The sequence below is a fragment of the Oncorhynchus mykiss genome, chromosome 27 (assembly GCF_057628025.1).
Source record: "Oncorhynchus mykiss isolate SJ-2025 chromosome 27, ASM5762802v1, whole genome shotgun sequence".
NCBI classification, from domain to species: Eukaryota; Metazoa; Chordata; class Actinopteri; order Salmoniformes; family Salmonidae; genus Oncorhynchus; species Oncorhynchus mykiss.
The window spans coordinates 49,205,001-49,215,000 of record NC_143048.1 but is presented as its reverse complement, the minus strand read 5'-3'; the positions used below and the strand labels follow the sequence as shown (position 1 = coordinate 49,215,000).

At 47.9% G+C, this 10,000-nt stretch overlaps 1 pseudogene across 1 annotated transcript in view; it reads right to left on the bottom strand.

The window, feature by feature from the left end:
- The window catches only part of LOC149971330 (teneurin-4-like), a 336,746-nt pseudogene that overhangs the window by 35,627 nt on the left and 291,119 nt on the right, over window positions 1–10,000 (bottom strand). The window contains exons 5-6 of the transcript XR_016492505.1: window positions 2,126–2,200; window positions 1,022–1,123 (exon numbers count right to left, since the gene is read on the bottom strand). The product of XR_016492505.1 is annotated as a teneurin-4-like (transcript). The remainder of the gene's footprint in view (window positions 1–1,021; window positions 1,124–2,125; window positions 2,201–10,000) is intronic.

Genomic DNA, 10,000 nt, shown 5'->3' with positions numbered 1-10,000 from the left:
GATAGGATTCATCCCAGGGAAAGGCATGTTACACCATCCTTACATAACATTATATAGACATAATTATCAAACCCGGGGAGTGAAGTGGAAGTCCCTTTTTACTGGTCAGTAACTCTTTCTGCTGTTGCCATAGCCACTCGGCGGCTAGGTTACCAAGAACGCTCGGGAAAACGCTCCGAACAGAGCGGGGGTTTTGTCCAATCGAAACCGGGGATCAATATAAAATGTAATTTACAGCACTAGTGACCGCAGCAGGCCTCCTGTTAATTCACGACCCTGTCGTAATTCACTCTCCGTGTGTCAGAGGATCACTCCATAGGGTAGCACAGTACACTCTGTGTCCCAAACTATACCCTATTCCCATATGCAGTGCACTACTTTAGACCCCCGGGGGGCGCCCATAGAGCTCTGGTCAGAAGTAGTACACTATAAGGCTGTAATTTGGGACGGAGACTGCTGTATAAATATACAGTCTGCTGAAGCTGAGGGATAGTGCATTGCATAGGAGTGTGAGCAGCCGGGGTGTATTAGTCGTGGTCACGGTTTCTTCTTGGTACGGTGCACAGTACGTACTCTACACCCAGCGGCCTTATGACGGGTCCATCACAGAGGTGGTTTTGGCATGTTTACGGGGCGTTACCAGAAGAGATGATGTCAATTAATGTTATTGTATGAAGTCACTGGAACCACGTTTTATGGAACAGACGTTCGCCAGACGTTCGCCAGACGTTCGCCAGACGTTCGCCAGACGTTCGCTGTTCGAAAGCAATCACATCGCGTGAAGTGTATTCGTCGCGTTAGTCACGTTCATATCATCCCGACGTAACACGCAACGTCAGTGTCTGAGACCAAATTGAGTTAGGCGTTTAAAATGATTAGCAGCGCCGCTACATTCAAGGCGGTTGACGGTGATGTCACGACGTACAAAGTGTCGTGTGCAAAGCCCAATCAAGATCCAACTGTGATCGCCGCGGTGACGCAGCCAGACGGAGCACGAGATAGTGAGCGCCATGCAACATACCCGTCGTTGTACGGGGCAGCCTCCCTGCGTGCGGGACCCAGAATGTCCATCTCTATAGGGTAGTCCTGTAAAGTCTCTAGGAATGCCTGCTTTGCTACGTTTCTACACATCAGGACATGGAGACATGGAGATGAAGCAGACATGAGTGAGACGTGAACAAACATGCGTTCCATACTGAAATACAGATGCAAGACAACAAGAATGTGATCACCAAACAACAACCAAACAACAACAACAAACAACAACAAAAGGAAATATCCAGATAGACACAGTCGCAAAGACAACGTAATCAAAAACCCTCATGGAGCTATTCTAGTGTAGGCGTTGTTAGAACGTCTAGAGAACGTCTAGAGAATGTCTAGAGAATGTCTAGATAACATCTATAGAGTGTCTAGAGAACGTCTAGAGAATGCCTAGAGAACGTCTAGAACGTCTAGAGAATGCCTAGAGAGCGTCTAGAGAATATCTAGAGAGTGTCTAGAGAACGTCTAGAGAGTGTCTAGAGAACGTCTAGAAAGAGTCTAGAGAACGTCTAGAGAATGCCTAGAGAGCGTCTAGAGAATGTCTAGAGAGTGTCTAGAGAACGTCTAGAGAGTGTCTAGAGAACGTCTAGAGAACTTCTAGAGAACGTCTAGAGAACATCTATAGAGTGTCTAGAGAACGTCTAGAGAATGTCTAGATAACATCTAGAGAGCGTCTAGAGAATGTTTAGAGAATGTCTAGATAACATCTAGAGAATGTCCAGATAACATCTAGAGAACGTACAGATAACATCTAGAGAGCGTCTAGAGAAGGTCTAGAGTGTCTAGAGAACATCTAGAGAATGTCTAGAGAGCGTCTAGAGAGCGTCTAGAGAATGTCTAGAGAACGTCTAGAGTGTCTAGAGAATGTCTAGAGAATGTCTAGATAACATCTAGAGAACGTCCAGATAACATCTAGAGAGTGTCTAGATAACATCTAGAGAACATTCAGATAACATCTAGAGAACGTCTAGAGAACATCTAGAGAACATCCAGATAACATCTAGAGAACGTCCAGATAACATCTAGAGAGCGTCTAGAGAACGTCTCCTTCCCTCCGACTCCCCCTGGGGAATCTTCATACCTGGTATTGTACGAGCCCTGCCCTTCTCTGCACGCGTCCTGTTCTTCTCTGATAAACATTAGAGTATTCTGGCTCCTTCATGGGGTCGAGGAGGTGAGAAGAAACACAATGTCAGGACTTAGTATTACTGTAATAATCTCCAACACACTATAACACTCCATCCCTTTATAATGCCTGCTCTGTACATTTCATTCATAATACTGTGTTATAGACGTACACCTTCCTTGCTGACATTAAAAGAGAATGGCAAGCTCAACAAATATGTGTGTTCTATTCAGAGTCACGTAACACATCCTGAAATAATGGGACTGGTTGGCTCCCTGCACCATAGAGAGTAGAACATGCTTCCATAAGGGAATACTGTAGGTACAATGCAGATGGAAGAAATGAACCATCCACATGCAACGTCACGGTGCAGGGCAGGTTGAGACTGGGGTTAAGACTGGGGTTGAGACTGGAGCTGAGACTGGGGATGAGACTGAAGCTGAGACTGGGGCTGAGACTGAAGCTGAGACTGGGGTTGAGACTGGAGATGAGACTGGAGCTGGGACTGGAGCTGAGACTGGAGCTGAGATCGGGGTTGAGACTGGAGCTGAGACTAGAGCTGAGACTGGAGGTGAGACTGGAGCTGAGACTGGAGCTGAGACTGGAGGTGAGACTGGAGCTGAGACTGGAGCTGAGATTAGAGCTGAGATCGGGGTTGAGACTGGAGCTGAGACTAGAGCTGAGACTGAAGCTGAGACTGGAGCTGAGACTGGAGCTGAGACTGGAGCTGAGACTGGAGCTGAGACTGGAGGTGAGACTGGAGGTGAGACTGGGGCTGAGACTGGAGGTGAGACTGGAGCTGAGACTGGGGCTGAGACTGGAGGTGAGACTGGAGCTGAGACTGGGGCTGAGATAGGAGCAAGTGAAACATGTGAAACATGTTGTTGTGTTTTTGGGCCCATGGCATGGTGCTCCAGGCCGCTACCGAGGTCTGTTGTTTGGCATGGTGCTCCAGGCTGCGAGGGAGGTCTGATGGTTGTCTCACAAACCCCTCGCTCCGGGGACCAGATTACATTTTTTATAAAGCGAGAGAGAGACAGAGAGACAGAGAGAGAGAGAGAGGAAACCGAGAGAGAGAGAGAGAGAGAGAGAGAGAGAAAGATAGAGAGAGAGAGAAAGATAGATCGAGAGAGAGAGAGAGGAGAGAGAGGAGAGAGAGAGAGAGAGAGAGAGATAGAGAGAGAGAGAGAGAGAGAGAGAGAGAGAGAGAGATAGAGAGAGAGGAGCGAGAGAGGAGAGAGAGAGAAGAGAGAGGAGAGAGAGAGAGGAAACTGAGAGCGAGAGAGAGAGGAGAGAGGAGAGAGAGAGAGAGGAGAGAGAAGAGAGAGAGAGAGAGGAGAGGAGAGAGAGAGAGAGAGAGAGAGGATAGAGAGGAGAGAGAGGAGAGAGAGGAGAGAGAGGAGAGAGAGGAGAGAGAGGAGAGAGGAGAGGGAGGAGAGAGGGAGAGGTGAGAGAGGAGAGGAGAGAGAGAGGAGAGAGAGAGAGGAAACCGAGAGCGAGAGAGAGAGAGAGAGGGAGGAGAGAGAGAAAACCGAGAGCGAGAGAGAGAGAGAGAGAAAGAGAGCGAGAGATAGAGGAGAGAGGAGCGAGAGAGGAGAGAGAGAGAAGAGAGAGGAGAGAGAGAGAGGAAACTGAGAGCGAGAGAGAGAGGAGAGAGGAGAGAGAGAGAGAGGAGAGAGGAGAGAGGAGATGAGAGAGAGAGAGAGAGAGAGGATAGAGAGGAGAGAGAGGATAGAGAGGAGAGAGAGGAGAGAGGAGAGAGAGGAGAGAGGAGAGAGAGAGGAGAGAGAGGAGAGAGGAGAGGGAGGAGAGAGTGGAGAGGAGAGAGAGGAGAGGAGAGAGAGGATATAGAGGAGAGAGAGAGAGAGGAAACCGAGAGCAAGAGAGAGCGAGAGAGAGAGAGAGAGAGAGAGAGAAAGAGAGAGCGAGAGATAGAGGAGAGAGGAGCGAGAGGAGAGGGAGGAGAGAGGGGAGAGGAGAGAGAGGAGAGGAGAGAGAGGATAGAGATGAGAGAGAGAGGAGAGAGAGAGAGGAAACCGAGAGCGAGAGAGAGCAAGAGAGAGAGAGAGAGAAAGAGAGAGCGAGAGATAGAGGAGAGAGGAGCGAGAGAGGAGAAAGAGAGAAGAGAGAGGAGAGAGAGAGAGAGAGAGAGAGAGAGAGGGAGAGAGAGAGAGAGATGAGAGGACCATTCTAATGCTATTAAACAAGTTAAAATGACAGTCGATGTGGATATTACTAATGGTTGGATATTACTAATGGTTGGATATTACTAACGGTTGGATATTACTAACGGTTGGATATTACTAACGGTTGGATATTACTAACGGTTGGATATTACTAACGGTTGGATATTACTAATGGTTGGATATTACTAACGGTTGGATATTACTAACGGTTGGATATTACTAACGGTTGGATATTACTAACGGTTGGATATTACTAACGGTTGGATATTACTAACGGTTGGATATGGCTAATGGTTTCACTTTTATTCATGGATATGTCAGTATTGGTTTCTCTTTCCATCTCTCGCACTTTCTCTCCTCTCTTCCCTCTCTGACTCTTTCCCTTCCTCTCTCTATCCCTCCGTCCACCATCTGTTCAGCCTCTCCTCCAGGGAATACCTGTGTGGGATTAGTGTTGTAGCTGTACCACGTTTAATCAGTCATTACGTCACTAACTGTCTTTCCACAAACTGAAATGAACGCTCATTTTCCTGTTGACTGAGCCCACCGTGAGGAGGAAGGAACAGACAAGGATGGAGTCCCAAATTGCACCCTATTAGGGCTGGGACTACTGTACTGTAGCCGGCTGTACTCCATGCCAAATTAAGTCCCTAACTCTCCTGTCACTTTTGGTTTTAATTAAATATATCTACATTTGGATTTTAAATCCCCAAAATGTAAGTCTCAGCTGTATTACTCAAAGTGACACCCTTCCAACCACCACTATTCCCCGTGGAGAAATATCTGTCTGGTTTACATTTGTATACATCTAGCTGATATCCTTGTGGTTTGGGTAGAAATACCCCGTCCTTACTGTTGGAGCAGCAAAACAGGACCATGAAGCATCACACAGCATGTTGGAGCTAAACCTGCCACTCGTTGATTTCCCCGTCCTATGGCTGAGGACTGACTGACTGACAGAGAGACAGACTGACTGACTGAGAGACAGACAGACTGACTGAGAGACAGACTGACTGACTAAGAGACAGACCGACAGACTGACTGACTGACTGACTGACTGACAGAGACAGACTGACTGACTGACTAAGAGACAGACTGACTGACTGACTGACTGACAGAGAGACTGACTGACTGACTGATTAAGAGACAGACTGACTGACTGACTGACTGACAGAGAGACAGACTGACTGACAGAGAGACAGACTGACTGACTGACTGACTAAGAGACAGACTGACTGACTGACTGACTGACTAAGAGACAGACTGACTGACTGACTGACTGACTAAGAGACAGACTGACTGACTGACTGACTGACAGAGAGACAGACTGACTGACTGACTGACTGACTAAGAGACAGACTGACTGACTGACTAAGAGACAGACTGACTGACTGACTGACTGACAGAGAGACAGACTGACTGACTGACAGAGAGAGACTGACTGACTGACTGAGAGACAGACTGACTGACTGACTGACTGACAGAGAGACTGACTGACTAACTGACTGACAGACTGACTGAAAGAGAGAGACTGACTGACTGACTAAGAGACAGACTGACTGACTGACTGACTGAGAGACAGACTGACTGACTGACTGACTGACTGAGAGACAGACTGACTGACTGACAGAGAGACTGACTGACTGACTGACTGACTGACTAAGAGACAGACTGACTGACTGACTAAGAGACAGACTGACTGACTGACAGAGAGACTGACTGACTAACTGACTGACTGACTGAGAGACATACTGACTGACTAAGAGACAGACTGACTGACCAAGAGACTGACTGACTGACAGAGAGACTGATTGACTGACTGAGAGACAGACTGACTGACTAACAGAGAGACTGACTGACTGACTGACTGACTAAGAGACAGACTGACTGACTGACTAAGAGACAGACTGACTGACTGACAGAGAGACTGACTGACTAACTGACTGACTGACTGACTGACTGAGATACATACTGACTGACTAAGAGACAGACTGACTGACTAAGAGACTGACTGACTAACTGACTAACAGAGAGACTGACTGACTAACTGACTGACTGACTGAGAGACAGACTGACTGACTGACAGAGAGACTGACTGACTGACTGACAGAGAGACTGACTGACTAACTGACTGACTGACTGGCTGACTGACTGACTGACTGAGAGACATACTGACTGACTAAGAGACAGACTGACTGACTAAGAGACTGACTGACTGACAGAGAGACTGACTGACTAACTGACTGACTGACTGAGAGACAGACTGACTGACAGAGAGACTGACTGACTGACTGACAGAGAGACTGACTGACTGACTAAGAGACTAACTGACTGACTGACTGACTAAGAGACAGACTGAGAGACAGACAGACTGACTGAGAGACAGACAGACTGACTGACTGACTGAGAGACAGACAGACTGACTGAGAGACAGACAGACTGACTGACTGAGACAGATGGGATTGACTAAGAGACAGACTGTCTGAGAGACAGACGGGATTGACTGACTGACTGAGAGACAGACTGACTGACTGACTGACTGACTTACTGACTGAGAGACAGACTGACTGACTGACTGAGAGACAGACGGGATTGACTAAGAGACAGACTGACAGACTGAGAGACAGACAGACTGACTGACTGACTGAGAGACAGACTGACTGACTGACTGACTGACTGACTGACTGACTGACTGACTGAGAGACAGACTGACTGACTGACAGAGAGAGACTGACTGACTGACTGAGAGACAGACTGACTGACTGACTGACTGACAGAGAGACAGACTGACTGACTGACTGACTGACTGACTGACTGACTGACTGACTGACTGACTGACTGACAGACTGACTGACTGACTGACTGACTGACTGACTGACTGACTGACTGAGAGACAGACTGACTGACTGACTGACTGACAGAGAGACAGACTGACAGACAGACTGACTGACTGACTGAGAGACAGACTGACTGACTGACTGACTGACTGACTGACTGAGAGACAGACTGACTGACTGACAGAGAGAGACTGACTGACTGACTGAGAGACAGACTGACTGACTGACTGACTGACAGAGAGACTGACTGACTAACTGACTGACTGACTGACTGAGAGACAGACAGACTGACTGACTGACTGAGAGACAGACGGATTGACTAAGAGACAGACTGACTGACTGAGAGACAGACAGACTGACTGACTAGTGAGGAGCAGCTAAAGACAACACTCGTCAGCTCTACTTCACACCATGAGGATCTCCTAGCCAGACACCATGAGGATCTCCTAGCCAGACACCATGAGGATCTCCTAGCCAGACACCATGAGGATCTCCTAGCCAGGAGGAGCAGACCAGAACAGAGCCACTCTGTTGTTTCAGCCTGATTATAATTTACACGGCCAGATGACACAAAATCTTGCATCCCGAAGAGCACCCTATCCCCTATATACAGAGAAAGGTGCCTTCTAGAACCTACAATGGTTATTCAGCTGTGTTCCGATAAGAGAAACCTTTGAAGAACCCTTTTTGGTTCCATGTAGAACCCTTTTCACAGAGGGTTCTACATTGTTCTATCTGGAACCAAAAAGGGTTCTCCTATGGAGACAGCTGAAGAACCCCTTTGGAACCATACATTGCACTACTTTAGACCAGGGCCCATAGGGGACGTAGCCAAAAGAGCCTCTCTCCCTCACTGTCAGGACCATTGACTTTTGACAGGAACACTCTGAAAGGAACACTCGGAGAGGAACACTTGGAGAGGAACACTCGGACAGGATCACTCTGACTGGATCACTCTGACAGGAACACTCTGACAGGAACACTCTGACAGGAACACTTGGAGAGGAACACTCTGACAGGAACACTCTGACTGGAACACTCGGACAGGAACACTCTGACAGGAACACTCCGAAAGGAACACTCTGACTGGATCACTCTGAATGGATCACTCTGACTGGAACACTCGGACAGGAACACTCTGACAGGAACACTCTGACAGGAATATTCTGACTGGAACACTCTGACTGGATCACTCTGACAGGAACACAATGACTGGATCACTCTGACTGGAACACTCGGACAGGAACACTCTGACAGGAACACAATGACTGGATCACTCTGACTGGAACACTCAGACAGGAACACTGACAGGAACACTCTGACTGGAACACTCTGACTGGAACACTCTGACAGGATCACTCTGACAGGAATACTCTGACTGGATCACTCTGACAGGAATACTCTGACTGGATCACTCTGACTGGATCACTCTGACTGGAACACTCTGACTGGATCACTCTGACAGGAACACAATGACTGGATCACTCTGACAGGAACACAATGACTGGATCACTCTGACAGGAACACAATGACTGGATCACTCTGACTGGATCACTCTGACTGGATCACTCTGACAGGAACACAATGACTGGATCACTCTGACAGGATCACTCTGACAGGATCACTCTGACTGGAACACTCTGACAGGATCACTCTGACTGGAACACTCTGACAGGATCACTCTGACAGGATCACTCTGACAGGAACACTCTGACTGGATCACTCTGATGGGAACACGTTTCTCTTATTTCCCAGTGAATCCTATTCTAAAGCTAGTACAGTATGCAGCCCATACAGTCAGCCAGCCAGTCAACCAGCCAGTCAACCAGCCAGTCAGTCAGCCATCTATCCATCCAGCCCACCCGCCAGCCAGCCATCCATCCCGCCTCATGAAGGGATATCCACTGTCTGGATAGTGCAAGAGTCATGCCTCAGCCATATTATGGTATTATAATGGGATGGCCTCATACCTCAGTCATATGATGGTATTATAATGGGATGGCCTCATACCTCAGCCATATTATGGTATTATAATGGGATGGCCTCATACCTCAGTCATGTTATGGTATTATAATGGGATGGCTGATTTCATTCAACCATCAGGCCAACACGTCCACACATTATGTAATTTTAGGGACAGGAGTGATCCATGATCACGTGACCTGACAAGGCAAACTCTAGGATCAAGTTAAAGGCTGAAGGTTCATAACTAGGGCCCAGAGAATTTCCTGACTAGGTTACACGATCAGGGAACAACTCCAGTCCCTGGTAATTCTATATCAGGTGTCTCCAACTCCGGTCCCTGGTCATTCTATATCAGGTGTCTCCAACTCAGGTCCCTGGTCATTCTATATCAGAGGTCTCCAACTCCTGTCCCTGGTAATTCTATATCAGGGGTCTCCAACTCCTGTCCCTGGTCATTCTATATCATGTGTCTCCAACTCAGGTCCCTGGTCATTCTATATCAGGGGTCTCCAACTCAGGTCCCTGGTCATTCTATATCAGGTGTCTCCAACTCAGGTCCCTGGTCATTCTATATCAGGGGTCTCCAACTCCTGTCCCTGGTCATTCTATATCAGGTGTCTCCAACTCAGGTCCCTGGTCATTCCATATCAGGGGTCTCCAACTCAGGTCCCTGGTCATTCTATATCAGGTGTCTCCAACTCCAGTCCCTGGTCATTCTATATCAGGGGTCTCCAACTCAGGTCCCTGGTCATTCTATATCAGGTGTCTCCAACTCAGGTCCCTGGTCATTCTATATCAGGGGTCTCCAACTCAGGTCCCTGGTCATTCTATATCAGGTGTCT